The sequence below is a fragment of the Panthera leo genome, chromosome B1, assembly GCF_018350215.1.
Source record: "Panthera leo isolate Ple1 chromosome B1, P.leo_Ple1_pat1.1, whole genome shotgun sequence".
Classification (NCBI taxonomy): Eukaryota; Metazoa; Chordata; class Mammalia; order Carnivora; family Felidae; genus Panthera; species Panthera leo.
The window spans coordinates 146,285,421-146,311,779 of NC_056682.1; the positions used below are offsets into that span (position 1 = coordinate 146,285,421).

The 26,359-nt window shown below is 38.6% G+C and overlaps 1 long non-coding RNA gene across 1 annotated transcript in view; it reads left to right on the forward strand.

The window, feature by feature from the left end:
- The window catches only part of LOC122218161, an 81,149-nt gene extending 57,731 nt beyond the window's left edge, over positions 1 to 23,418 (forward strand). The window contains exon 3 of the long non-coding RNA XR_006201902.1: positions 23,304 to 23,418. This is a non-coding gene — a long non-coding RNA (uncharacterized LOC122218161). The remainder of the gene's footprint in view (positions 1 to 23,303) is intronic.
- The last annotated feature ends 2,941 nt before the right edge of the window (positions 23,419 to 26,359 follow it).

The following is a 26,359-nucleotide window of genomic DNA, read 5'->3' on the forward strand; positions in this document are numbered from 1 at the left end:
TGCCTAGCTAACACGTAAGGCAACTGGTACTAGAACACAAAACAGCTCTGCTCATGTAAAGAAAAATTGAGGGAAAATGATTTTATAGAAAACACATACTGTGATTGGGGTAGATAAAAGTCACAGAAGAATGGCAAGATACACTAATATAAGCATGTCATTTAGGCATTGTGATCTATATTTTGTAGTCCGAACATATATTACATTATTACTTATAGCTAATAGGCATTATTTTCAAAAAGAAATGACTTGTTTCTCCAAATTTAGCAATAATTTGTCTTTCAATGGATTTTTTTTTTGTTCAGTGTGAAATCTGATAGCTGGTAAGTTACAAAGATAACGTTTTGGAAAAGATCTTCTATATTTAGAATTATTTCTCTTAAATCATATTGTAGAATTTTATAGAAAACAAGACTGTCCAGCTGTTCTAAATTTTCATTGAAAACAGATATGAGGAAAATAGATATTCTTCCAGCAGGAGGGTTCCAAGCAGTAGGCATTGTGAGTTTGGGAACAGTCTTCTGATTGAGAATTATGGTTGCATAAAATCAATGTTTATTATTTAATTTTTTAAATGTTTATTTATTTTTTAAGAGAGAGAGAGAGACAGTGCGAGTGGGAGGGGGCAGATAGAGAGGGAGACACAGAATCTGAAGCAGGCTCCCAGCTCTGAGCCAACAGCACAGAGCCCGATGCGGGGCTCGAACTCACAAACTGTGGGATCATGACCTGAGCTGAAGTCAGACACTTAACCGACTGAGCCACCCAGGCACCCCTATTATATAATGTTTTATATGAATGTTATTAAAGAAACTTGATGGGAACACCACTATTCTCTTGAAAATATCTACATGATCCTTCAATAACAGAGAAATTTAGAAAGTAGTTAGTACTGGTGACCAAAACAGGGCTTGGTAGGTTTCCAAAAGGGGGAGGGGAAGTGAGCTTGGAAAGTGGAAAGCCTGCAAAGTTCTACTCTAGCTGAAAGACAATGCAACTTAGAGTAGTTTCAGATGAAGATTACCTAAACTAGAAAGGCCACACCAGTAGCCTCGTTTATTTTTTTATTTCATTTTTAATTTTAATTTTAAACTTTTTTACTTATTTTTTTATTCTCAAGTTAGTTCACATATAATGTAGTCTTGACTTCAAGAGTAGAACCCAGTGATTCATCTCTTACATATGACACCCAGTGCTTATCCTGAAAAGTGTCCTCCTTAATGCCCATCACCCATTTAATCCACCCCCTAACCCCCACCCCCAATCAATCCTCATTTTGTTCTCTGTATTTAAGAGTCTCTTATGGTTTGCCTCCCTCTCAGTTTTTATCTTATTTTTTCTTCCCTACCCCTATGTTCATCTGTTAAGTTTCTCAAATTCCACATATGAGTGAAATCATATGATACCTGTCTTTCTCTGACTTATTTGCTTAGCATAATACCCCCCAGTTCCACCCATGTTATTGCAAATGGCAAGATTTCATTCTTTTTCATCACTGCATAGTATTTCAGTGTGTGTGTGTGTGTGTGTGTGTGTGTGTGTGTGTGTTTGTGTGTGTACCACATCTTCTTCATCCATTCATTAGTTGATGGACATTTGGGCTCTTTCCTTAATTTGGTTATTATTGATAATGCTGCTATAAGCATTAGGGTTCATGTGCCCCTTTGAAACAGCATTTTTTGTATCCTTTGGATAAATACCTAATAGTGCAATTTCTGGGTCATAGGGTAGTTCTATTTTTAACTTTTTGAGAAACCTCCACAGTTTTCCAGAGTGGTTGCACCAGTTTGCATTCCCACCAACAGTGCAACAGGGTTCCTGTTTCTCTACATTCTTGCCAGCATCTGTTATTTCCTAAGTTGTTGATTTTAGCAATTCTGACAGGTGTGAGGTGGTATCTCATTGTGGTTTTGATTTGTGTTTCCCTGATGATGAGTGATATTGGGCATCTTTTCATGCATCTGTCAGCCATCTGGCTATCCACTTTCAATCTCCAGATGTCCTCCATTCTCAGATGAGTCTCTTTGTAGGCAGCATATAGATGGACCTTGTTTTTTAATTCTTTCTGATACCCTCTATCTTTTGATTGAGACGTTTAATCCATTTACGTTCAGAGGGATTACTAAAAGGTATGAATTTAGTGCCATTGTGTTATCTGTAGATTTCATATTTGTGGTGATGCCACTGATCCTTTGTAGTCTTTGCTGCTTTCCACTCACAGAGTCCCCCTTAGGATCTCTGGTAAGGCTGGTTTAGTAGTCATGAACTCCTTCAGATTTTGTTTGTCTGGGAAAGGCTTTATCTCTCCTTCTATTCTGAATGACAGCCTTGCTGAATAAAGGATTCTTGGCTGCATATTTTTCCTATTCAGCACATTGAATATTTCCTGCCACTCCCTTCAGGCCTGCCAAATGTCGGTGGACAGATCTGCTACTACCCTTATGTGTAGCCCATTTGTCCCTAGCTGCTTTCACAATTTTCGCTTTATCTTTGTATTTTGCCAGTTTCACTGTGATATGTTGTGGTGTTGACCTGTTTTTGTTAATTTTAAAGGGAGTTCTCTATGCCTTTTGGACCTGGATGTCTGTTTCCTTCCCCAGATTAGGAAAGTTCTCAGCCATCATTTGTTCAAATAAGCCTCCTGCCCCTTTCTCTCACTCCTCTTCTTTTGGAACTCATATGATACGGATATTGTTTCATTCCATGGAAATACTTAGTTCTCTAATTCTCCCCGTGTGATCTAGTAATTTCCTTTCCCTCTTATTTTCAACTTCATTATTTTCCATAATTTTATCTTCTGTTTCACCTATTCTTTCCTCTGCTTCTTCACTCTCTCTGTCACTGTATCTAGTTTATTTTGCATCTCATAGCATTTTTTAATTCACTGTGACTAGTTCTTAGGTCTTTGATCTCTACAGCAAGAGTTTCTCTGCTATCTTCTATGCTTTTTTCAAGCCCAGCTATTAGTCTTCTATTATCCTAAATTCCTGTTCAGATATATTGCTTATGTCTGTTTTGAGCAATTCTCTGGCCGTGATTTCTTCTTGAACTTTCTTTTGGGGAGAATTGCTTCATTTTGTCATTTTGGCTAAGTTTCTGTTTTTTGCATGTTTTAAAAGTTTGTTATGTGTCTTGCACCTGTGAGTAGTACTCTATTAAAAAGGAGTCATACACTGTCCAAGGCCTGGCACTTCAGGAAGTGTTTTAGGAGTGTGTTACATGGACTCTGTTGTTGCATTTTGGCTGCTCTATCCCACTGGTCAGTCGTCTGCAGAGCTCCTCCTTGTTTGTAGTGGTGAGTGTTTGGACATTCAACCAGTTGTGCTTTGATTTGTTTGTTGAGGTAACCCTGGAAAAAGAAAAGGAATAAGGTGGGGGGAAGCCTCATCCCATAAAAAGAGAAAAAAGGAAAGAGAGAAAAGGTGACCAAACAGGAAATCAAAAAACTATAAGGCTAAATCCAGATAATGAGAGTGGAAAATAAAGAAGACGAAGAAAGAGAAAAGGTGGATAAAGAATAGAATAAAAATACCTGATCCAAAAAAATTTATACACATATGTAAAATAAAGATTGACCAACAACAAATCAGAAGCTATGAGCCTGATTCCAAAAGAAAAAAAGAAAAGGGAAGAACGAACAATAAAATTTAATTTAATTTAAAACAAAAACAAAACAACAACAATAAAAAAAACAAAAAACAAAAAAAACCCCAGCTGTCTCTTGGTGCCTGGGACCCGTGGCTGTGCTGGACTGGGGGAGAGGCCATCTGGTTCACTCAGTGTCAGTCTTGCTGCAGTAGATAGGCAATTGCCAGGCTCGGAGGGGTGGGGTTCAGTGCAAGCTTTTCCTGCCTCCACTGGGGTACGCTGTCCTGTTCTCTGAAGTTCCACCATGTTGGTGATGGGGAGGAAAATGGTGACACCCCAATCTCTCCTCCCCAGACCAGGTGTCTCAAACCACGCTTTTCAGGCATCCCTCACAGAGTAGCCTGGGCAGTTGGTTTGCCCTGCTCCACAGTCTCCTGTGCTTCCTAGGTGCTCTACTGGGATTCAAAACCCAGTGTCTTAAAGGACCTTGCACCACGAGGACCCTGTTCTGGAGTAGTGCCATTCTATCCTGCTGATAAAAGACTTTTGGCTGGCATCCTTGGGGAGGCAATAAACTCTCTTACCAAAGTACTCCGGGAAGGGGACTATTCTCTCCCAGTGTTCCTCTGAAATTACTACACGGAGCTATGCATTCTGGGGCCCATTCCCTCCTCCCCAGGACTTGCAAGGCTTCCAACTCTGTTTGGATATAGTCACACAATTTCATACCTCTGCGTTTCAGCTCCAGAGGCTCAATCCTGCCAAGCTGTCTCCCTCCAACTATGGAGATTTCTGCCACTCTGCAGATTGATTACCTGGGTGGTCCAAGTGATCTGACCTCAATATAGCTGTGTTTGAGGGACAAGGAAAATCCTAGTCCCCCTACCTCTCCACCACCTTAACCCAACCTCCTGATGAATAGTGTAGTTTATTTATTTATTTTTTAATGTTTATTTATTTCTGAGACAGAGACAGAGCATGAGTGGGGGAGGGGCACAGAGAGAGGGGGACACAGAATCCGAAGCAGGCTCCAGGCTCTGAGCTGTTAACACAGAGCCCGACGCAGGGCTCGAACTCACAGACTGTAAGATCATGACCTGAGCTGAAGCCGGACGCTCAACCGACTGAGCCACCCAGGCGCCCCTGAATGGTGTAGTTTAAAACAACAATTAAGGAGTCAAGAACTTGGGAACCAAGGTTGAAGAATCATGAATAATCCATTTATGAAATCATCCACTCAAAAAACAGCCTTTATCCAACACGTTTATGCACCAGGCACTCTATTAGGTACAGAGATTATAAAAAACATTTACAAAAGTAGGCTTTGCCTTCAAGGGTGTCAACATGGTTTTGAACCAATGACTTGTATAGAGAAGTGGGTTAGGGTTGAATATAGGACTCTTAGGGCTTTAGATGTACCGTGGTACGTTGACAGAAATAAGTGTTGCAAGGTTGCTTAACAGAATTTTCCCCAAGGGTTCCTGGGTGGCTCAGTCAGTTGAGCTTCTGACTTCTGATTTTGGCCCAGGTCATGATCTCACAGTTTGTGATTTTGAGCCCCTACTGGGCTCTATGTTGATAACACAGAGCCTGCTTGGGATTCTCTCTCTGCCTCTCTTTCTGCCTCTGTCTCTCTCTCAAAATAAATAAATGAAGTAAATAAATAATTTTTTTCGTGCCCCAAATTCATCCTGGGTGTTGTAAGGGGAAAGCAAAGATACTTACTCACTTCAGTATAGACAGGAAATTATCTATGGCTATGGAAGATGTAGCCTGTGACCAGATCAGCTCTAGACCTGAGGCTCATCAGACCCTGAAGTAAGCTATGAATTATAATCCTAGAAAAACAGAATTGGTGCTGAATATATACTCTATGGTGTATCTCATCTCAACCATCACCTCACAGAGGACAGACATCTCTTATTAAGTACTTTAGTGGAACTAGCTTCCCTAAGAAAGATATAGAAGGAATGTCAAAGATATAGAAGGAATGTCAAAGATATAGAAGAAATGTCAAAGCCATCTTTGAGTTATAGGATTAACTTACTTCCTATTACATCCTCCCAAGGCACCACCTTTATTCCACTCCTCTGCTAAAGCTCATAAAACTGAACCATGAACAAAACAACTTTCTCATTGTTCCCTTAAAAATGGAAATGATGGCCAGATTCTGATCAACATGGGTATGCTAGGTAACTTCTTTGAAGGGAGTTAATATAGTACCTTTAAGGAAGGGATAATTGGAATAATTATAATCTTAAAGGATCTGTCATTTAGTCACGGCTTGCTGTGTCCTAGGCATAGTACTAGATATATGTCATATTTGTCTCAAAATACATTTTTAAACATTTATTTATTTACTTTTGAGAGAGAGAGGGAGTGAGTGGAGGAGTGGCAGAGAGAGAGGGATAGAGAGAGTATCCCAAGCAGGTTCAAACTCACAAACCCTGAGATCATGACCTCAGCCAAAATCAAGAGTTAGACACTTAACCAACTAAGCCACCCAGACGCCCCTGTGTCAAAATATGTTTTGAGGGGCGCCTGGGTGGCTCAGTCGGTTGAGCAGCCGACTTCGGCTCAGGTCATGATCTCACAGTCTGTGAGTTCGAGCCCCGCATCGGGCTCTGTGCTGATGGCTCAGAGCCTGGAGCCTGCTTCCGATTCTGTGTCTCCCTCTCTCTCTGCCCCTTCCCTGCTCATGCTCTGTCTCTCTCTGTCTCAAAAATAAATAAAAACATTAAGAAAAAAAAATTAAAAAAAAAATGTTTTGAAGGCATAGATCTTAGATGCTAGTTGCAGATTTCCCAGCCTCTCTGCCTTTGCTTAGGCTATTTCCTATGCTTGGATCCCCCTTTTCTTTCAAAACTATCTGAAAATCCCATCCATCATTCAAAACTCACAATTCAGCATCTACTTGAAGACTTTTCTAACTTTCCCCAGTCTAAGAAAACTGATCTTTTGTTCTCTCAACCTCTTTAGTACGTGTTTATATTTCTCACATAGAACCTACTTTTTGCCCTGGTTGCAGTGTTCTAACTTTACGAGGCACATGTCTGGCCTCCTTGATGTAAGATAAACTCTTTCAGAGTGGAAACCACCCCTTTTTTAAAAGCTTTATCTTCCCCAAGCGGCATGGTTTTCAAGGTTTCCTCCGTATCACAACCACTTGGAGAGTCTGTTAAAAGTCTGGATTACCGGGGCGCCTGGGTGGTGCAGTCGGTTAAGTGTCCGACTTCAGCCAGGTCACGATCTCGCCGTCCGTGAGTTCGAGCCCCGCGTCAGGCTCTGGGCTGATGGCTCGGAGCCTGGAGCCTGTTTCTGATTCTGTGTCTCCCTCTCTCTCTGCCCCTCCCCCGTTCATGCTCTGTCTCTCTCTGTCCCAAAAATAAATAAAAAACGTTGAAAAAAAATTAAAAAAAAAAAAAAAAGTCTGGATTACCGGTCCCCATCTCAGCTGTGCCGAATTAAATCTCAGGAGGTAGGGCCCAGGGAGTCACATGTTAAACCAGCATCATTAGTGAGTCTCGTGTTGACCAAAGTTCCGGGCTGTGTTTTAGTGTGAAGCACTGGTTCTCAATGGGGGTTGATTTTGCCTCTGAGGGGATATGTGGTACCACCTGAAAACATTTTTGGTTATTCCAACGAGAACGGGGATTGATGCTACTGGCAATCAGAAGGGAGAGGCCAGGGACGCTGCTCTACATCCTATAGTGTGCAGGATAACCCTCAGCACGAAGCGTTATCTGGCTCAGAATGTCAATGGTGCTGAAACCCTGGCACAGAGCAAACAGTACCCTGTGCTCAGGTGATCAATAAATGTTTCTTGAATAAACAAGTTGAGCAAGGTAAAGGTAGGTGTTCTTAATAGGGGCTCAGCTGCATTTCTTCTGGGCCATGCCTGATGGGGCTGCCTCACAGCTTCATAACTGCCTAGTTGTATGGGGTCACGAAAGCCCAGGACCTCCTAAATCCTGTCCATTTGGGTGACCATACATCACACTTAGCAACCTTGGTGTAAGAGAAACAGTATTGTTGTTTTTATAATGTTCACATTGTAGTGAATTTCTTCTTTGACTTCTTTACATGGTTTCTTAAATTGTAAAAGTACCTAACATGTATTTCCTTAGGTGATCCCAATATTCCTGGAATAGGAGGCAGCATGATTCTCTGTACTGCAGACAACTCAGAGAGCTCCATGATTTGCTGCCTTCATGCAGTTAATCAGTGTCCTCCCTAGGATTAGAATCTACTATTTTCCACACACAAACCATGAACCCGCACTGCTTTCCAAACACTTCTTTTGACATCTTTGGGCCTTCATTTGAAAATAGAGTCTTCTGAAACCTAATAGCACATGCTTGAAATGTCTTCTCATTTATCCTTTTGATTGCTCAGTCCTGAATGAATCATCATTCATCCAAACAGCATAGCATTTCCTCTGTCTAGAGAGAGGGTGTGTTTATGTTGTCTCTACAGAAGTCAAAGATCAGCTCATTTTGACAGTGGTCAGTTGGGAAGCTTATAGCTTATGATCTTAGTGCAGAGGTTATTTTCAAATGTAGGCCATGTGGAACTTGAGGCTGTGTAGTGTTAATGTGGTAAGCAAAGGATTTATTTCATGAGCATAAACTCTCAGAGATTACATATGTGTATAAATGTATATACACATGTAATTCTACAATACTGAGATCAGAGACATGAAACTTAAATAAAAGATTTGGTTAGACTCCTTTCTGACTCTTCTCTTCCACCACAGTTTCCCACTTTTGATTTTTGTTTGGGTTAGAACTCCCCAGCTAGGCTGCTCTGTGTTGAGGTTCTCTGGCATTTGGATAATGCTCTGACTCTGTAACATCAAGAAAGAAAAGAATGAGGATACAGTTACAGTGTTCCATCTTAAAAATATTCTTATTTTTTAAAAAAGTTTATTTATTTTGAGAGAGAGACCACGAGAATGTCTGAGCACACACAAGCAGGGGAGTGGGAGAGAGAGAGAGAGAGAGAGAGAGAGAAAGAATCCTAAGCAGGCTCCATGCCCTCAGCACAGAGCCTGACACGGGGCTCAAACTCATGAACCCGCGAGATCATGACCTGAGCTGAACTAAGAGTTGAATGCTTAACCTACTGACCCACCCAGGTGCCCCTAAATTCTCATTTTTAAAAAAATGATATTTATTTACGCAGGAACTTTTTAAGATATAACTACAATGCTATAACACGTTATAGATTCCTCCACAACTTTTGTCAAGAATTTGGGCACAGGTATGTTATTTTCTTTTTCTTTCTTTCTTTCTTTCTTTCTTTTTTTTTAATATTTGAGAAATTTAGTTCTGGTCTGTTCAGGTCAGAAGTAAAAAAGAGTTTAAAAGACTGGAAAGTATTTAATAATGTATAAAAACATTTTTCTTGGGTGGTCTCCCTGTAACTCATCTTTTTTTTTTTTTTTTAATTTTCCTTCTCGTTATCACCTTTATTTTCAAACCTGTTTCAGCGTCTGACAAGTGAATTAAGAAGAAATAACTTCTTTAAAAATCTATCTAAAGAGAGGAAAAAGGAGAAACTGAAAGGCTGATTAATAAGGGGTTTTGTGTTTTCTCTTCAGCATTTAGCACAAGGCTAACTTTCACTGCTGTCTAATAAAGTGAATCAAGAGTGAAAAGTTCAAATATTAGGCTTTCCTGTGGAGCTGGTTTCATGAGGTCCTGAAAGCCAACATCAGCGGAGTGACAGAAGGGCGTTCATGTTTCTGTCTCGTCTGTGGTGGACTGGCTGAGATGGCTACTTGAGGCAAATGAGACTCCCCAAACCAAAATTTAACCTGTACCCCAGAAGTTCAGTGACCTAAGGTGAAGAACTTTGCTTCAAGTCTCTGCCGACTTCCTCTGCTTTTCACTAACCCCTCTCCCCAAATTGCCTCCTTTAAGCAAAACAAACAAAAAACGTCAAAACACCAGACTTCTCAACAAAAGGCATTTTGTTTTCGACTCAACTGTTGTGTACAATATATGAAAGTCACAGTCATGGCAGAAGGAAACTTACATTAAATTAACTTCCCCAAAACAACTTAAAATCAATGGATGTGTTTTCCTCCAGAGAAATCCATAATTACTTTGGCTTCGACACAGCAGAAAATAACAGAGTATCATAGACAGTTTCTTGAGCTGACTATAGTTCAGATCAAGATCCACATATGCTATAAATCTCTGTAATGGCAAGTAACTATCAGGGACGTACCAAGCCATTTAGCGATTTAAGTGGTCCACACCAGAGCTTCCAAACAGATTGAAACAACAAGTGTTCATTTCTCACGAAGTACCCTGAACCGAACACTAGATAAAATTAAAGTACAGCTTAGAGATTTAAGCTTGTGTCCGTAGAATGGGTCTGCTAGATGAAATGCAGGGCACCCAGTTACACTTGAATTTCAGATAAGCATTGAATTTTTTAAGTATAAATATGTCCCAAATATTGTATAGGACATGATTTCACTAAGAAATTGTTTGTTATTGGGGCCCCTGGGTGACTCAGTAGGTTGTGTCCAACTTCAGTTCAGGTCATCTGATCTCATGGTTTGTGGGTTCAAGCATCATGTTGGGCTCTGTGCTGACAGCTCAGAGCATGGAGCCTGCTTCGGATTCTGTCTCCCTCTCTCTCTCTGCCCCTCCCCCAATCACACACACACACAAACACACACACACACACACACACACACACACACTCTCTCTCTCTCAAAATAAATAAATAAACATTAAAAAATTATTTGTTATTTATCTGAAATTCAAATTTAACAAGGTGCTTTGTATTTTTTTATTATTTTTGCTTTGTCTGTCAACCCTACCCAAAAAGATATTTTCAAACTTCTATTTTAGAAATCCTGTTGCTGAACACTGAAATAGTTGGATATATAAAATATTTTTATCTAATGCTTATAATATAAATATTAAGTATATCAAAGTATAAATTATTTATATATTATTTTTTTAATTTTAAAAATTGTGCAAGGTATAAGAAATGTGAGAAATTGAATGCCAGGGCTGGAAAACATGCTCTGTGCAAAAAATGGGTAATGAATAATAATAATAAAGAAGTAGGGTTTTCTGAAACCTGAGACATACTTCGCACATCTCAAACACAATTTGACTCTCTTGGTGCATAATTATGATGTTTTGGGTCATTGGTAGACACCTGTCCAGAGATTATTTGAGACAACTCAATGTTGAGTTTACCTCTGTTGCCATCATGGGCAAATGATCTAAATTTGACCAGAGCAGAATCATTTGATGTCTGCAACTAATTAGTTTTTCTAAGAAAATATAAAGGTCCCAGAATAACATTCTATTTCTAGAGGTTCTCAATAATCATAGTATCATGGTTAATACACAATTCGGCTTCAGATAACAGCTCTGCCATATGTTAGTTGCATGAATTGGATAGGTTATTTAATCTCTCTAAGCCCGTTTCTTCATTTGTAAAATGAATGTAAAACCCTAACTTTCAGTAGCTGTTGCAATAGTAAGCTATCAAATGAAATAATGATAACAGTTCTTGAGACATGAGGAGGAGCTCACATATTTATACATTACTTCAATAAATAACAATAGTAATAGGGGTAGTCCTAGTATTTTACCTGAGTACCTGATAAATCCAGAAATTTAATATTTTAATTTTTTTAACGTTTATTTATTTATATTTTTTTGAGAGAGAGAGACAGAGACAGAGACAGAGACAGAGACAGCATGTGAGTGGGGGAATGGTAGAGAGAGAGGGCAACACAGAATTCCAAAGCAGGCTCCATGCTCTGACCTGTCAGCACAGAGCCCAATGCTGTGTTCGATCCCATGCACCGCAAGATCATGATCTGAGCCGAAGTCAGACACTAAACCCGAGCCATCCAGGTGCACCCAGAACTTTAATATTTTAAAAGAGAGAATTGCACTTTGTGGGTTTCTGTAGGTTTGGGGTTTCTGGAGGTATAGAAGCAAAATTTTAAAACAGATACATTTTATTTTAGGAAAGTCACCAGTAAGACTCTTGAGTTACCCCACCGTAAAAGAAGTACCAATCCTCTGGGTAGTACCGTGAGGTCATCTTATCCCTGAATGTAGATGCTTCAAATTGAGATGTTTTGTGTTTGTTCACTAGCTAAAGTTGATGTAATTTTTTTCCCTGCATTTCCCTCTACCTCTGAAAAATTAGTATAATGAAATGATTACATAAAACATAGATTTTGATCAAACTGTGGACATGCTTCATATGGTATTGTTTAAGATTAAATAATATAGAGCTCAGGGCATATTCTATGTATTAGCTTCTACTATTGTTCTATCGAGGCCCTACAGATCACAACCCATAAATTGAGAAGGATAGTGGCTTCTTTTGGTGGAAGTGGATATTCCAACCTATGATTTTACCAGGGCAGGAGATAAGAGATTTTTCAAGAGGGGAAGAGAGGACCCTCCATTCTGCAAGATTAAGAGTCACAAGACTAGACTTAAAGAATAAAAATGTCCTAAAACCAAAGACCATGGAGCCTAAAGCTGATGCAGGTTAATCTGGTAACTGCTATGTGGAAGCTCCTTGGGACCTAGGTGGGGATCCTTAAGTTGTGGCCGATTCCTAAAAAACTCAAACATACCCAGTACTATAAGCCATGTGAGACACTGCTATGTGTACTTCTGATGTCCCTTTAACATCCAGTGAAATCTTGTAAAACACTGAAGTCAGGATCTAGCCACCTTTGGAGAATTAACCAAGGGATTTATATACCTGCTTGGAGAAGCCTAGGATGGGGAGAGCGCAGCCCAAAGAACCAATTTATGAGATGACATGATGTGACCTGCAAGAGCTCTGGAGAGAGGTTGGGAGGCCAGACACCTGGTAGACCCGAGAAGAGACCACTAGGTTGGGTGGGTAGAACATCTAACAATGCCTCAGAGATTCCCAGAAGCCACTTGGGAGGAGGAACACAGCACCAGAGCAAACTTCCTGAAATCGATTTGGATGTTAAAAGAAACGTAACCTTATTTTGCATTACAAGCTCATGATATCCAGAAGCACGTTTATTGTATTATGTTTATCTTGGCAGCCAGAAAGTTTAGGCCTGAGATTATGGCTTAATTATAATAATAATCTCATCCGGAATGCCTAAAATCATTAGAAGCTACCAGGAAGGGAAATCCACGTACAACCTCTTCTCTCCCCTAAATGGTCATGACCTCTCTTTCAATCTTTATTATTGTAAAAACTTTTTGTGTGCACTACACTAAAGGGATCTGATTTGCACATAAGCTGGGATTTCGATATGCCTGAGCATGTGCAATGAAACTGGAGGGCAGCCTGCCAGAAGTCTGCTCAGAAGAGTGACTGGGGAAGCTCCTGAGAAGATGGAATACTCCCAAGCTGGGCCCCAAAGCGAAACAGCAGAGTTGGAGGGAAAGAGTGATTCTGAGTATAATCGTTTTGTCACTTGTATTAGTTATTGGTTCTGCCCCCATGGACACATGTCTAAGTCTTCTGGGGAGAAGAGTAAGTAAAATCAGGGGGGAAAAGTTGTTTTATGAAAACTCCAGCATGAAGAGAAGCAGCACTGCTTTAGGTCTCTCCTAAAAATGTTAGATTCTTCTATGTTCGGTCCCTCAAGGGTCCAGAACCATCACTGTTGGGAGACATCAGTACTCTGGAACCTGGCAGCAGAGGCTAATGAGCGAAAAAAGACTAGCTGCAGAGGTTAGCAATAGGAGTGGCGATAGGCACAGAGATGCAGAGAGGCAACAGCAGTGGGTCCTGGTAAATGCAGTGACTTCCAGTATGAGAAATGACTAGACTCTCTCCTTGGTTAAACTTTAGTCAGTCTTCTCTAAATGGTCTGGACCTAAGCTTTGGTGTCTGTCCTTGTAGGGTCTGCAATGCTCAGTTGTAGCAAGAATCTTGTTAAGTAAATTTTACAAGAATCTCCACCCTCAATATCTGATCACCCCACATGGCTAATAAAATTCCTCATTCCACATCCTTGGCATCTGATCATCCTGGCCTGCCTTCAGCAAGAATCTCGTCAAATTGATTTAGCCAGAATCACCCTTAATCCTGAGGTATCCTCTTACTAATTTCCATCCACTGGCACTCATCTTTCTCCTTGGCTGTAAATCCCCATTTGTCCATGCTATATTCTGAACAGATCCTAGGTCTATACTGAGGTCTCTTTTCCCTACTTCAATAGTTCCTATAGGAATAAAATCTGATTTTACAACTTTAACTTGTGTCTGGCTCTTGTTCCCTTTAAGAGAAGTGATACTTGGTAGACCTAGAGTCAAGTAGACCTTGTATCAAGTAGACTGTGGCGATACCCAGCATAAGGGATGATGGTGCCCAGCAGTGTTGATGTTGCTCGTGTTATCAGCAGTACTAGCGAAGGCAGCCGGGTGTTCTGAGTGTGGAGTGAGACAGTGTGACCGCATAGTTGGTGAGCACATACGAGACTGACCCTGATGAGTCTCAGACTATGGGGAAGGAATCGTTCCAAGGAACTAGAACAAGAGCCAAAAAACCAGAAATTACATTAAATCTGATAACATTAGTAGTACTGGTTATAAATAAAGTATTGTGCAGTTTTAAATATTCATATTATTTTACAGGTAATAAAGACTGAGATTTAGAAAAGCCACCTCACCTTGAAAGGGCGGATTTAGGACAGAAATACAAGTGTTTGCACACATTTTCAATGCTTATTTGCTACAATACAGCTGTCCCTCACTTAAAGTATTTCCCATACAGATTTTGATGTCTAAGTCCTTTTAATATGTAGATGATTTATGAATTAATAAATTTCTCATTTTTCTATGTCAGGTGGAATATATGTTATACTTTCCTAGAATTTATTCATTAAAACTTTAAACTTATATTAAAATGTTTGAATTTAAATTGAATTTATTTATTAAAATATGTTGAACTAAACTCATTAAAAATATGCCTCTGCTCATCCTTATTTGAAGAGAGATTTACTAAATTTAAAATTAGGATATATATTCCAAAATTTGGCAAAAAGAAAGGAGACACACTGCTTTAAAAGAAGAAAGGCGGGGCGCCTGGGTGGCTCAGCCGGTTGAGCATCCGACTTCAGCTCAGGTCATGATCTCGTGGTCTGTGGGTTTGAGGCCCGTGTGGGCCCTGTGCTGACGGCTCAGAGCCTGGAGCCTGCTTCGGGTTCTGTGTCCCCCCTCTCTCTCTGCCCCTCCCCCGCTCATGCCCTGTCTCTCTCTGTCAAAAATAAACAAACATTAAAAAAAATTAAAAAGAAAAAAAGAGGAAAGCAACTGGAAGCTTTAAAGAAACATAAAAAATTCTATCACTGGTTTTAGAGCTCTTCTTGAAAAGGACATTCAAACAAGATGGCGACATGGGCTGGACAGAGTCAAAACTACAGATCTTGCCAGGTTAGTCCAGCAAACTGGAGCAGAGCAGGCACCCGACTCATTCCACAAGCAGAGAGGCCAGCAGAGCCAAGAACTGGACCCTTGCCAGGAGCTGAGCAGGGTGGATGCCAGAGGAGTAGCCTAGAGAGCAAGCCAAGGATTAGTAAGTAGAGAAAGCAGCAGAGGTAATAGGAGACAAGAACACAGGAAGCGGCTCCCAGGGCTATCTCCATTGCTTCTGGACAGTGTCTCTTTAGCACGATAATGCCTCATTTAATGCTCCAAGCATGAGCTCACTACATAATATCTTAAAGGTAATTTTCTACACCTGATACCACACAACCCAAATCTAATCTACCCCTTAAAATACAGGATTGGGTGTGGAAACTGAGGAGCATGGGCGTCTGAGTTATCCGGGTTGTCATTAGAGTGTGCCGCAGTCTTTCTGGTTGGTTTCTTAGACTTGTGTCCATCCATGTCCCCCCAGCCACTGCCTTGGCACTGAAGATAGCCTGACAGAGCCTGGAAAATATATTCCTATTTCTAGTCTATTGTTTTGGAAGCAGGAGAAGTGAGATTCCAGATGGAGTGTGGAGACAAGGAGCCTGAGGGATAGCGTATTAGCCTCAAGCCTGGAGGAAGCCATAGAAGAAACGCCTTGGTATTAAAATCTCAGAACTCAGGAAGGATAGTGGAAATTTATTTAGCTTTTAAATGGCCAGGTAAAAAGATATATCAGCAGAATTATTAGATACGGTTCACTATGCTGAGGAACTTTATGATGTCTCAGTACCTGTGAGAGGTGTATGGTCTTGAACTTATGTTATGAGACTTTGTGAGAAGAAGTGCCATGTTCTTTTCCTTTGACCTGCGCTATTTTATTTGACCCTAAAATGGATGATGCTCAGAACGAAACTTCTCACTATCACTATTTCAGACAACTCAACTTTTAGGCTTTATTTACTCTTGCTAAACTCCTCAGACCCAAGAAAAAGGAAAGAGTGAAAGGCAAAGGTGGTGTAAAAATGGCAGATATGAGAGTTCTGCTGCTCTAAGAACGCAGTGGGCACCTTCTGAACTGCTTATCTTCTTTAGACTGGTGGGTGGGGGTAGGGGTGGTAAAGGAAAGAGCAGAAAATAAAGACACACCTCTGTAGGAGAAGCAAGCATCGATTGATCTTTTCAAGACCTCTGTGCCATACCGTACTTTGAAAGTTACTGTGGAGGTATGCTATTGCTTTGCACTTAAAAAATCTTTTACATCACCTGCCAAATAAGCTTTGGGATCTTAAATCATTCTCCCCCCAGTTTAAGCCCCTAAAACTTTCCTGAAGTGAAGAACACATCCCAAAGCAACTTAAAGCTACTTGCATAAAAAAGAACAGGATTTAATAGGGGGAAAAAGGAGCAAAATAAAACAAAGAAAAGGGAAAGATTCATTGAATCATTCTATACAGAAAGAGTGCTTTAATTTTTTTATTTATTCTGTACATATTAGAAGGAAATGCATTGCATGGTGTTCAGGCAAGAAAACAGATTTCACTCTAGCAACTGGCCTGCTCAGAGTTCTGCTTCTCACTTGTTTATGACATTTACTAGGTCAACAAATGAGGTCCCAAATAGAAAAGCACAGTGGCTATAGCCTGCGGTTCTTGGTGGAGATAAAAATTTTAATACTATGCTGTAAGTCCATAGAGAGAGAGAAGCATGACCAGGGATAAAGTTAGTGGGTGTAGCCCTGTAGGTATATGTATTATTTGTCTTCTTCTTTGGATTCTGGATAATAGCAGAGGTCAAGTGCACCTTCGTTGGAGGCCATTATGGCAGTTACAGCCTTGCCTGAGAGAGACAGCTAAGAATCACTGAAGAGCAGCCAGTCACAAAAGATAGGAATGTAGAAGGTAGTCTGACTATATAATACGGGATCTGATCAATATGATTATAACAAAGCAGATACAAACCAGTATCTGACAGATTCCACTTCATTTAATGAATTGGTCCTACTAGAGTTAAATCTAAACAATACAAATATTTGAATTTATTTGCACTCATGTTTATCATCAGGCACATATGAAACATGAACTATTGCCATTTTTATTGCTGAGAAACAATGGAGCATTGGGAAAGTGGTGGAGTTTTGCTTTCCAATCGCAGGATTTTAAAATGTGCTATTTCTGTAGTGGCAAAGAATGAGAAACCTTATCTTAGTCATTTCCCAGGAGACAAGAAACTGAATTTCTCTATTCCAATATAAACATTTTACATGTTTTCAAATGCTTTCTTTTATGTCATGGGGCAAAATTCACAACAGACAGCCCTAGAGAGGCTGTTTTATTCTCGAAATGTTGTCTATAATTTAGAGGTTGATTGCAACAGATGAATAACAATACTTTGGTCATGGCATCATGACCCATGCAATCTATAGGAAGGAGTAGCTGTCTGGAAAGAGTGACAGCATGCTTTTCAAAGGTGCTTCTTTGAAAAACAAAATGTCGGTGCATCATTTATACAATATCAATAATTATATTTCTTATTTAAGCTAACCCAATTAGAAGAGGAATAAAAGAACTCTTAGTTTCTGATAATTTATATCTATGACTTTTCCATCTGTTCTTAAAATATGAAAATATTTACATATTACCCCCCCCAAAAAAAAACAATGATAAAGCAAACTCCCGAGTGTCCACCATTCACCTTAAAAAATAGAACCTGTGGGGGTGGGGGACACAAAATGGGTGAAAAGGGTCAAAAGGTACAAACTTCCAGTTATAAGATAGACAGTAATGTACAGCATCGTAACTATAGTTAACGCTACTGTATCGTATATTTGAAATTTGCCAAGACACTAGATCTTAAAAGTTCTCATCACAAGGAAAAACTTGTTTGGTGAAGAATGTCAACTAAACTTACTGTAACCATTTTGATATATCTATATATCAATATTAATAGGTATATCTATATATATCATCTATTATATAGAGATATCTCAAATTATTATGTTGGGCACCTAAAACTAATACAATGTGATATGTCAATTATATCTCAATTTAAAAAACAGAAAAAGATGAAACTTACTGCTTTGAAGTCCCTTTTCTTTCAACCTATATTGCACAGAAGGGCGACCACTACTCTGAGCTTTGTGTATATTATTTCCTTGCTTTTTGTTATATGAAAATACATATACGCTATGTGTGTTCGTATGTATTTATAAATGTTTGTATCCCTGTACATTGTTTACTAAATACTGTATATCTGAACTTAAAAATGGGATTATGTAGTACATATTCTATTGCAACTTGCTTTTTTCACCCAACACCCCTTTTTGAGATTCATCCATGTCATAGCTATATAGTGTATCAGAAATGTATTCAATTGCCTTTCTATGGACATTTGAGTCATTTTCAGTTTTTTTCACCAATGTGTATGCTCTTATGAATATTCTTGCACGTACCTCCCAGAGCACAAGTATATGAATTTTTATAAAACAGTGCTTCCCAAACTTTTTAATGGGTCATCACACTTCAGAACTAATATTCATTCTCTGATTCACTGAGACAAGTCAAGTAGGGTGCCCCGGTCAAAGGCAATTTCCCTGGCCTTCCTGGACATTCCAAGGGCTGAAGGAAAGTATCTGACTTACCTGTCACCTATGGCACACCGTATAGGAAGCTGTTCTGTGTGGATTTGTTTTCTCTTGTGTAATAACTACAGTGGCTCAAGTCTTCAATAAAATGTTAAATCATTAGAAAGATAATGGGCATCCTTGTATTGCCCTTTATTATAGTAGAAATGCATCTCATGTTTTTCCATTAGGTAAGATGCTGGCTTTTGGGTTGAGGAATATATATAATTTATCATACTAAGAAAGGTTTCACCAATTTGTATTTCATCAAACATTTTCTTATAATTTGAGGTTGATTTATGTGAAATGCCTTTCTGGCCATATTGGACATTTTCATATAGAGTTTCCCTTGGATCCATTAGTAAGATGAATTATTTATAGATTTCCTCAAATTGAAATACCCACTTGATCTTGAGGTACTATTGGATTGTTTGCTAATATTTTATTTAAGATTTAATATCTATATTTAGAAATGAGATTGGTCTGCAGTTATGTATATATATGCATGTGCATGTATGTATGCTTGTTAGTATGTATATATGTGTGTGTGTGTGTGGTTTTTATGTCACTGTTAAAATTCACCTAATGAAAATAATTTGGAAGATGTACTTCTTTATCAGTGCCCTGGCATATTTTAATTAGCATTGAAATTATTTGGTCTTCAAGAGCTCTTTTTGTTTGTTTTCACTGAAGAATAATTGACATTCAACATTGTACTAGTTTCAGGTGTACGACATAGCGATTTGATATTTATATATGTTACAAAATGGTCACCGCAATAAGCCTAGTCATCATACAAAGTTGTTTCAATATTATTGACTATATTCCCTATTCTGTAAATCACTTCCCTGTGTCTTATTGATTGTATAACTAGAAGATAGTACCCCTTAATCCTCCTATCCCCCTAGCCTCTCCCTTCTGGCAGTCATCAGTTTGTTCTATGAGTCTGTTTCTGTTTGTTTTGTTCATTTGTTTTGTTTTGTTTTTAGATTCCATGTATAAGTTGAGTTATTCAGCATTTGTGGTCTTTAAAGTTTTGTAGAATTCCTTTTTCATACCATTTGTTCTGGTGACTTTTATGGGATGAGGAGGCTCTTTGACAACTTTTTATTTCTTCTATGAAAACCGGACTACTTAAACTTTATACTTCTATTGAAGCTAGTTTTATAAATTATATCTTCCTAACAAGCTATACATTCCCTCTAACTTTCAAAAATTGATTTGCATATAACTATGCAATAAAATCTCCAACTTTATTTTTTTTTAATTTTTTTTAACATGTATTCATTTTTTGAAAGAGAGAGAGACAGATAGAGCACGAGTGGGGGAGGGGCAGAAAGAGAGGGAGACACAGAATCCGAAGAAGGCTCCAGGCTCTGAGCCTTCAGTGCAGAGCTCGATGTGGGGCTCAAACTCATGAACCGTGAAATCATGATCTGAGCCGAAGTCGGAGGCTTAACCGACTGAGCCACCCACACACCCCAAAATCTCAAACTTTAAAAAACTTCTTGGGGCACCTGCGTGGCTCAGTCGGTTGAGCCTCCGACTTCAGCTCAGGCCATGATCTTGCAGTCTGTGAGTTCAAGCCCCATGTCAGGTTCTGTGCTGACAGCTCAGAGCCTGGAGCTTGCCTCCGATTCTGTGTCTGCCTCTCTCTCTGCCCCTCCCCCGTTCATGCTCTGTCTGTCTCTCTCTCTGTCAAAAATAAATAAACATTTTTAAAAAATTAAAAAAAAAAACTTGTGTCTTATTTTTAAATGTTTGCTTATTTATTTTGAGAGAGAGAGGTGAGAGTGGGGGAGGGGCAGAGAGAGCGGGGGAGGGAGAATCTCAAGCAGACTCCACACTGTCAGCACAGAGCCCGATTTGTGGCTCCATTCCGGGTACCATGATGACCTGAGCTGAAATCAAGAGTCAGATGCCTGACTGAGTCACTCAGGCATCCCCCCCAATTTTTGTGTTTTAGTGTGTATGTGTGCCTTTTAATTTCTTCTTTTGTGTATTTGTCATTCTTTTTTTTTTTTTTTTTTTTTTTTTTTAAGCTAATAATTTATCTATCCTGTTGTCTTTCTTAAGAATCAGCTCTTTGCGGTGCCTGGGTGGCTCAGTCAGTTAAGTGTCTTGACTCTTGATTTTGGCTCAGGTCATGATCTCAGGTTTGTGAAATCAAGCCCCACATGGAACTCTGTGCTGACAGTGCAGAGCCTGCTTGGGATTCTCTCTCTTCCTTTCTCTTTGCCCCTTCCCCTGCTCACACAATCTCTTTCCCTCTCTCTCAAAAATAAACATTAAGAAAAAGAATCAACTCTTTGTTCTCTGTTTTCTAACTCAATGTTTACCTTTAGAATTTCTTGTATTTGTTTTATTTTGCTTTACTTTTTTGGTCTTTTTCTATTCTTTTTGAGCTGCATGCTTTATTTCACTGATTTCATTGTATTGTTGTGTGTATTTAATACTATGAATTTCTTTGGAGGACTGCTTTAGCTATGTCCCATAGATTCTGGACATATGTCTCAGTGGGTTTGAATTCTGCTCTTGGCACCAAATTATGTGTTCATTTTCTATTACTGGATAACAAGGGAGCAGGAACTAGTGGCTTAAAACAGCACACATTTGTTATCTCTCAGTTTCTGTGGGTCAGAAGTCCAGGCATGGTTTAGCTGGGCCACAGGTCTCTCAAGTCTATAATCAGAGTATCAGATAGGCTGCATTCTTTATCGGAGCTTGAGGTCCTTTTCTAACTGTAAAAATAGTGGTAAAATTCAGTCCCTTTTGGGTGTAGGCTTGAAGTCTCCATTTTCCTGCTATCTGTCAGGTGGAGGCTGCTCTCGGCTCTTCTAGCCCCACAGTTATTTGCTGTGTGGATCTTTCAGAGGCCCTTCCGCCTATGAGTTTACCTCTTCAGTGCCAGCAAGGGGGAGTCTCTCACAGCCATCTGCTAAGACAGAATCTTCTATAATGGAGCCTAATCAAGAAATGACTATCCAGTCACCTTTGTCATATTCTGCTGGGTAGAAGAAAGTCACAGGTTCAGCCTAAACTCAACAGATTATACGAAGGTATTATCCATCAGAGGGCCATTGTAGGATGTGATGGCCTCATCTTTGTATGTAATCTGGTTTTTCTTTCTAGTTGATTTTAGGAACCTTTTTTGTCTTTGGTGTTCTGCAGTTTCACTGTGATGGTTTAGGTGCAGATCAGTTTTTATTATTTTAGGACCCGATCCTTGTTTCCTGTAACCAGATATGTATTTGTCAATAATCCTGGAAGTTCTCAAGCATTTTCTTTTCAGACATTACCAGGGGGTTGCTTTCAATTAGGAACCAGGTAAATTTAATTTCTCGGTTTGGTTTTTCCCTGAACACATGAGTGATGTAAATTTGAATCCGAGATTTGTGTCAGAGCAGCGTTGTTGTTTTCCTTTTTTCCCAGTTTTATTGAGATATAATTGACCTATAACATTGTATTAGCCCAAGGTGTACAACATAATGATTTGATATATGTGTATTTTGTGCAATGATCCCCCCAATAAGTTAATATTTATCACCTCACATAGTTACAGATATTTTTCTTGTGATAACTTTTAAGCTTTGTGATTTTCAATGCTCAGGGGAGACTCTTATTATTGCTGTTGTTATTATTATTATTATTATTATTATCCCATCCAGAGCTTCTGAGATAAATCGATTTTCTTTCAGTTTCCCGAACTGGTAGGCCAATTTTTCTCAGTCAATATTTTCACAGAAGGAGTAGCCTATTCGGTTGTACCACTTTGTGCAGTTACCCCACTTTGGGCAGGCCCTAGGTTTTGTTTACTGTTCTGTCACGTGCAGCCGTGGGTCCCCCATGATATTAGTTCCTGGTATTGTGATGTCTCCTCGGGCTGGCCTTGTGTTCCACTTTTGCTTACTATGCTAGTTTTGGCTTATGATTGATTTTTTTGGTTGGTTGGTTGGTTTGGTTTTCCCTGATCTTTGTTGATTTTTTAAAACTGAGGCATCCATGTCATGTTTGGTGATTTCTTTCTTTTACTGTCTTGTAATTCAGCAATTCATTTAATGTCATTTTTGTCATTCTTTACCCAGCGTCTTTGTGTTTTACAGTGGGGGCATATTTTAGGATATAGCCATACTGTTCATGTAGCAGCCCACATTTTTAAACTGTTTTTAGTTCTAATTCTTAATCTAGCTTTGGCTTTCCTCTGAAGATTAAATAGAACACTTCTTTCTATTGGTCCCGGGCAGTCATCTTGCATCTCTAAGCTTTTCCCTCACTCGGCCAAAGTCTTTCACATTCCAGCAAGGTTATCGTATGACAACAATCTTGCATTTGTTCATTTCTTCACAGAGGGAGAACGTCTTTTAGCAATATTTTTTTCACAATGAATCCTCTATTATGAAGGCAGAAGCAGACGGAAAATTGGTTTGCTGCAATCAACAGTTAAAAGATTTTATTAGAAAACAACTTAAAATGTTTCCTTATACCTTTTAATAAACACGTAAATTTACTTAGTCACAACTTCTCTTCCTGGACTTAAAACAATCCAATCTCTCCTCTATAAACCTGAAAATTAGAATAATTATTGTTGCTACCAGGAAAAATTTGTTGCCTTGAATTATGGTGGGAAATTGTCTGTAAATGACTTTATCGATGATCTTTTTTTTTTTTTGTCTTCTATACTGCAGGCCTGCTTCTACTTTTACAATTATATCAAATCCTAGAAGATATGAAACCTTTAGTGAAAGTTGAGAATACTTTGGTGTGCTTGATAAAACTGCTTATTCTCTGCCTACATATCTATTCTGCTTCCACAAGGTAAGACTATAGCTTCTGCATTTTGCTAATTTTTTTTCATGTTTACTTATTTTTGAGAGAGAGAGAGATAGAGAAAGAGAGGGAGGGGCAGGTAGAGAAGGAGACACAGAATCTGAAGGAGGCTCCAGCCTCTGAGCTGTCAGCCCAGAGCCTGAAACAGGGCTCGAACTCACAATCTGTGAGATCATGACTTGAAGTGAAGTCAGATGCTTAATCGACTGAGCCACCCAGGCACCTACTTTTGCATTTTTAACAAGCACCTAGATGAATCTCATACATGAGGAGCAGGGATCATAATCTAAGCAACCCTGTGGTATATTGACTCAACAAATCACCCTAAAACGCCTCCTTTCTCTTTTATGTGTGTTTGCAGCACTTTTAACTTTAAGAATAGCCACAAACTGGCAACATACTGAATTGAGTTAGATTTTAAATTATAATTTACCTACACTCTGATTATTTCCAGGCCTAGATTAATTTGTTTCATGTTCTGGGTCTTTGGAATTTTTCTGACTTGCACATTTTTATTTTATTATGTCTTTAATATTGAAGTTATAAATTATGATTTTGACATTTGATAACTTTCTTAGGGATGTTTAAATATCTCCTTTGGCTGTCCAGTTTTAGATTTTATGTTTCCAATTGGCCATGAGTATTTTTTTGCTTTCCTTTTTTTCTTTTCATATTCATACTATTGAGGTTACAAGCATTCAACATTTCCCATTGCTTTTCCTTCTAGTTATGCTACTTAGATGTATTTTATTGTGATTTTTTAAATGATCCCATAAGCTGCTTTATCCATTTATTCCAATAATGTCTCACTTATAATAACATGCATAACAGCGCTCAAATTTTACATAAAATGCAATTAATAAGTGTAATTAGTGAGTTAGTGTGATATATATATATATATATATATATATATATAGTTTGCTGTTTTGTAATTAGATTTATTTGCCTTTTGTTTAGTACAATTTTATACTTGAGTAATATGCTTTGTTTGTTTTCTTGAATTCATATCTATAGTTTTCCTGGGGTTAAACTGAAAGGATCATAATATGATTTTCAGAAAAATTTTACTTTTTTTTGATAAAGTGAGGAATTCATTGTAAGTGTAGCATAGAATATACATTGAATAAGTACCCCAAAGTAAGTTTTATTTGACCATTGTCAGGACAATCATGAAATATTTTATACAATTTTGGAATTTGTTCTCTGAAAGGGAATAGATTAACAGCACATGGAGTCATTCATAACTCATGCCTTTATTGTTTAAAATTAAGTCTAAGGTGATGATTTGCTAGAAAAGCTCAGCAGACACTGAGAAAATCAGAGTGGCCTGAGATATTAAATCTAGGTGGCTTACATGTCATTCTATTGTAGGAGGGACGAGACCCACACAAAAAACTAAACACGAACAAGATGAACCCAGAACAGTTTTCTTTGTTAAAAACTTCCAGCAAATTTACCTCATACTGAAAAGAAAAAATACAACTTACCCAGGGGCTTTCTTGAGCCTGTCTTCTGCTCTCCAGGGGCCACAACCAGGTATCTTGGAGACTTCATTGCAGTGCTCAGGCATTTGGGGTGAGAGCTCACCCTCTGAGAAACATGGCAGCATGTGCTGGGAACCATGAGAGATTAGAAGAAAATAGCTTCAGACTAACATCAACACAACTGCTGCCACAGAGTTTAGTTGGGAAGGAAAAAAAAAAGAGAGAGATGATCTAGTGGACTTTAAGCCTGTTTATTTTTTGTTTACTCAAAATTTCATTTCATTATATTTAATAAATCTACAGTTCAATAGGCTTTTGTACTAAAAGTGAGCCTTGTCATAGCTTGTGTGAGTGTTTTTAAATAAAATCATACAAATATTTAGTCTTTCATTTTGATCAAGAAATTAAATATAGATGATCAGCTATAGGAATTATATAAAATACATACATAATATATACAATCCGGGGATGACACATTTTAAACCATTACTAAATGTTTTTTTTTTCCTTTCTGATCACCTGATAATTTTTAACATTAGAAAATATATTTGAAAGAATCTTATGTCTATGTGGATTCCCATACATATAGAATTAAGTTTGATTTTCTCCTGTTAAAAAAGAAAAGAAAAATGTTTGAAAGATATTTCCCTTCATCAGCTGCCATATATTTGGTGCACTGTCCTGCACCAGGGATCATTAAAATCATGATTAATTGTAACATTAGCAAATGTATTGTTGAAGCCTTTGTGGAAGAGATGGTCCTACCATCTTAAGACTTCAGGATTTCTCTACAGTTCTGTTTTGAATTTGTTTAGTGACACTCATTGGTCCTGTTTCCTGGATCTCTCATTGAAGAGCAGTTACAAAATGCTTTCTCTGTGAATATGTCAAAAATCAGTTACTGCAACTGAAAACTGCATTTTTCAAAGGAGAAAAAAAAAAGCATGTGTTCTTTAAGAATATTAGGAATATTCTAGGAATAGAGCTCAAGTTTGAATATTAAATCTTTGAGTTGATTACTTTGCTCATATTTTATAGTTATGCATTGAAGTCTTATACTTGCTTATTTATACTTCAAATTCTATTTTGAAATTCAGAAAGTAAAGAATTTTAATGATGATGGGCTTTTTCACATCTATGTATTTCCATTTTAGAAAAAAGTCACCTTAGAGGTGCCTGAATGGCTCAGTTGGTTAAGCGTCCAACTTCAGCTCAAGTCATGATCTCATGGTTCATGAGTTTGAGCCCCGTGTTGGGCTCTTTGCTGTCAGTGCAGAGCCCGCTTCAGGTCCTCTGTCCCCCTCTCTCTTTGTCCTTCCTCTGCTTGTGCTCTGTCTCTCTCAAAAATAAACATTTTTTTTAAAAGACACCTTAGATAGCAAGTACATTCTGTTTTTAAAAATGTAAAGCTTTTAAGTGGAATAAGATAC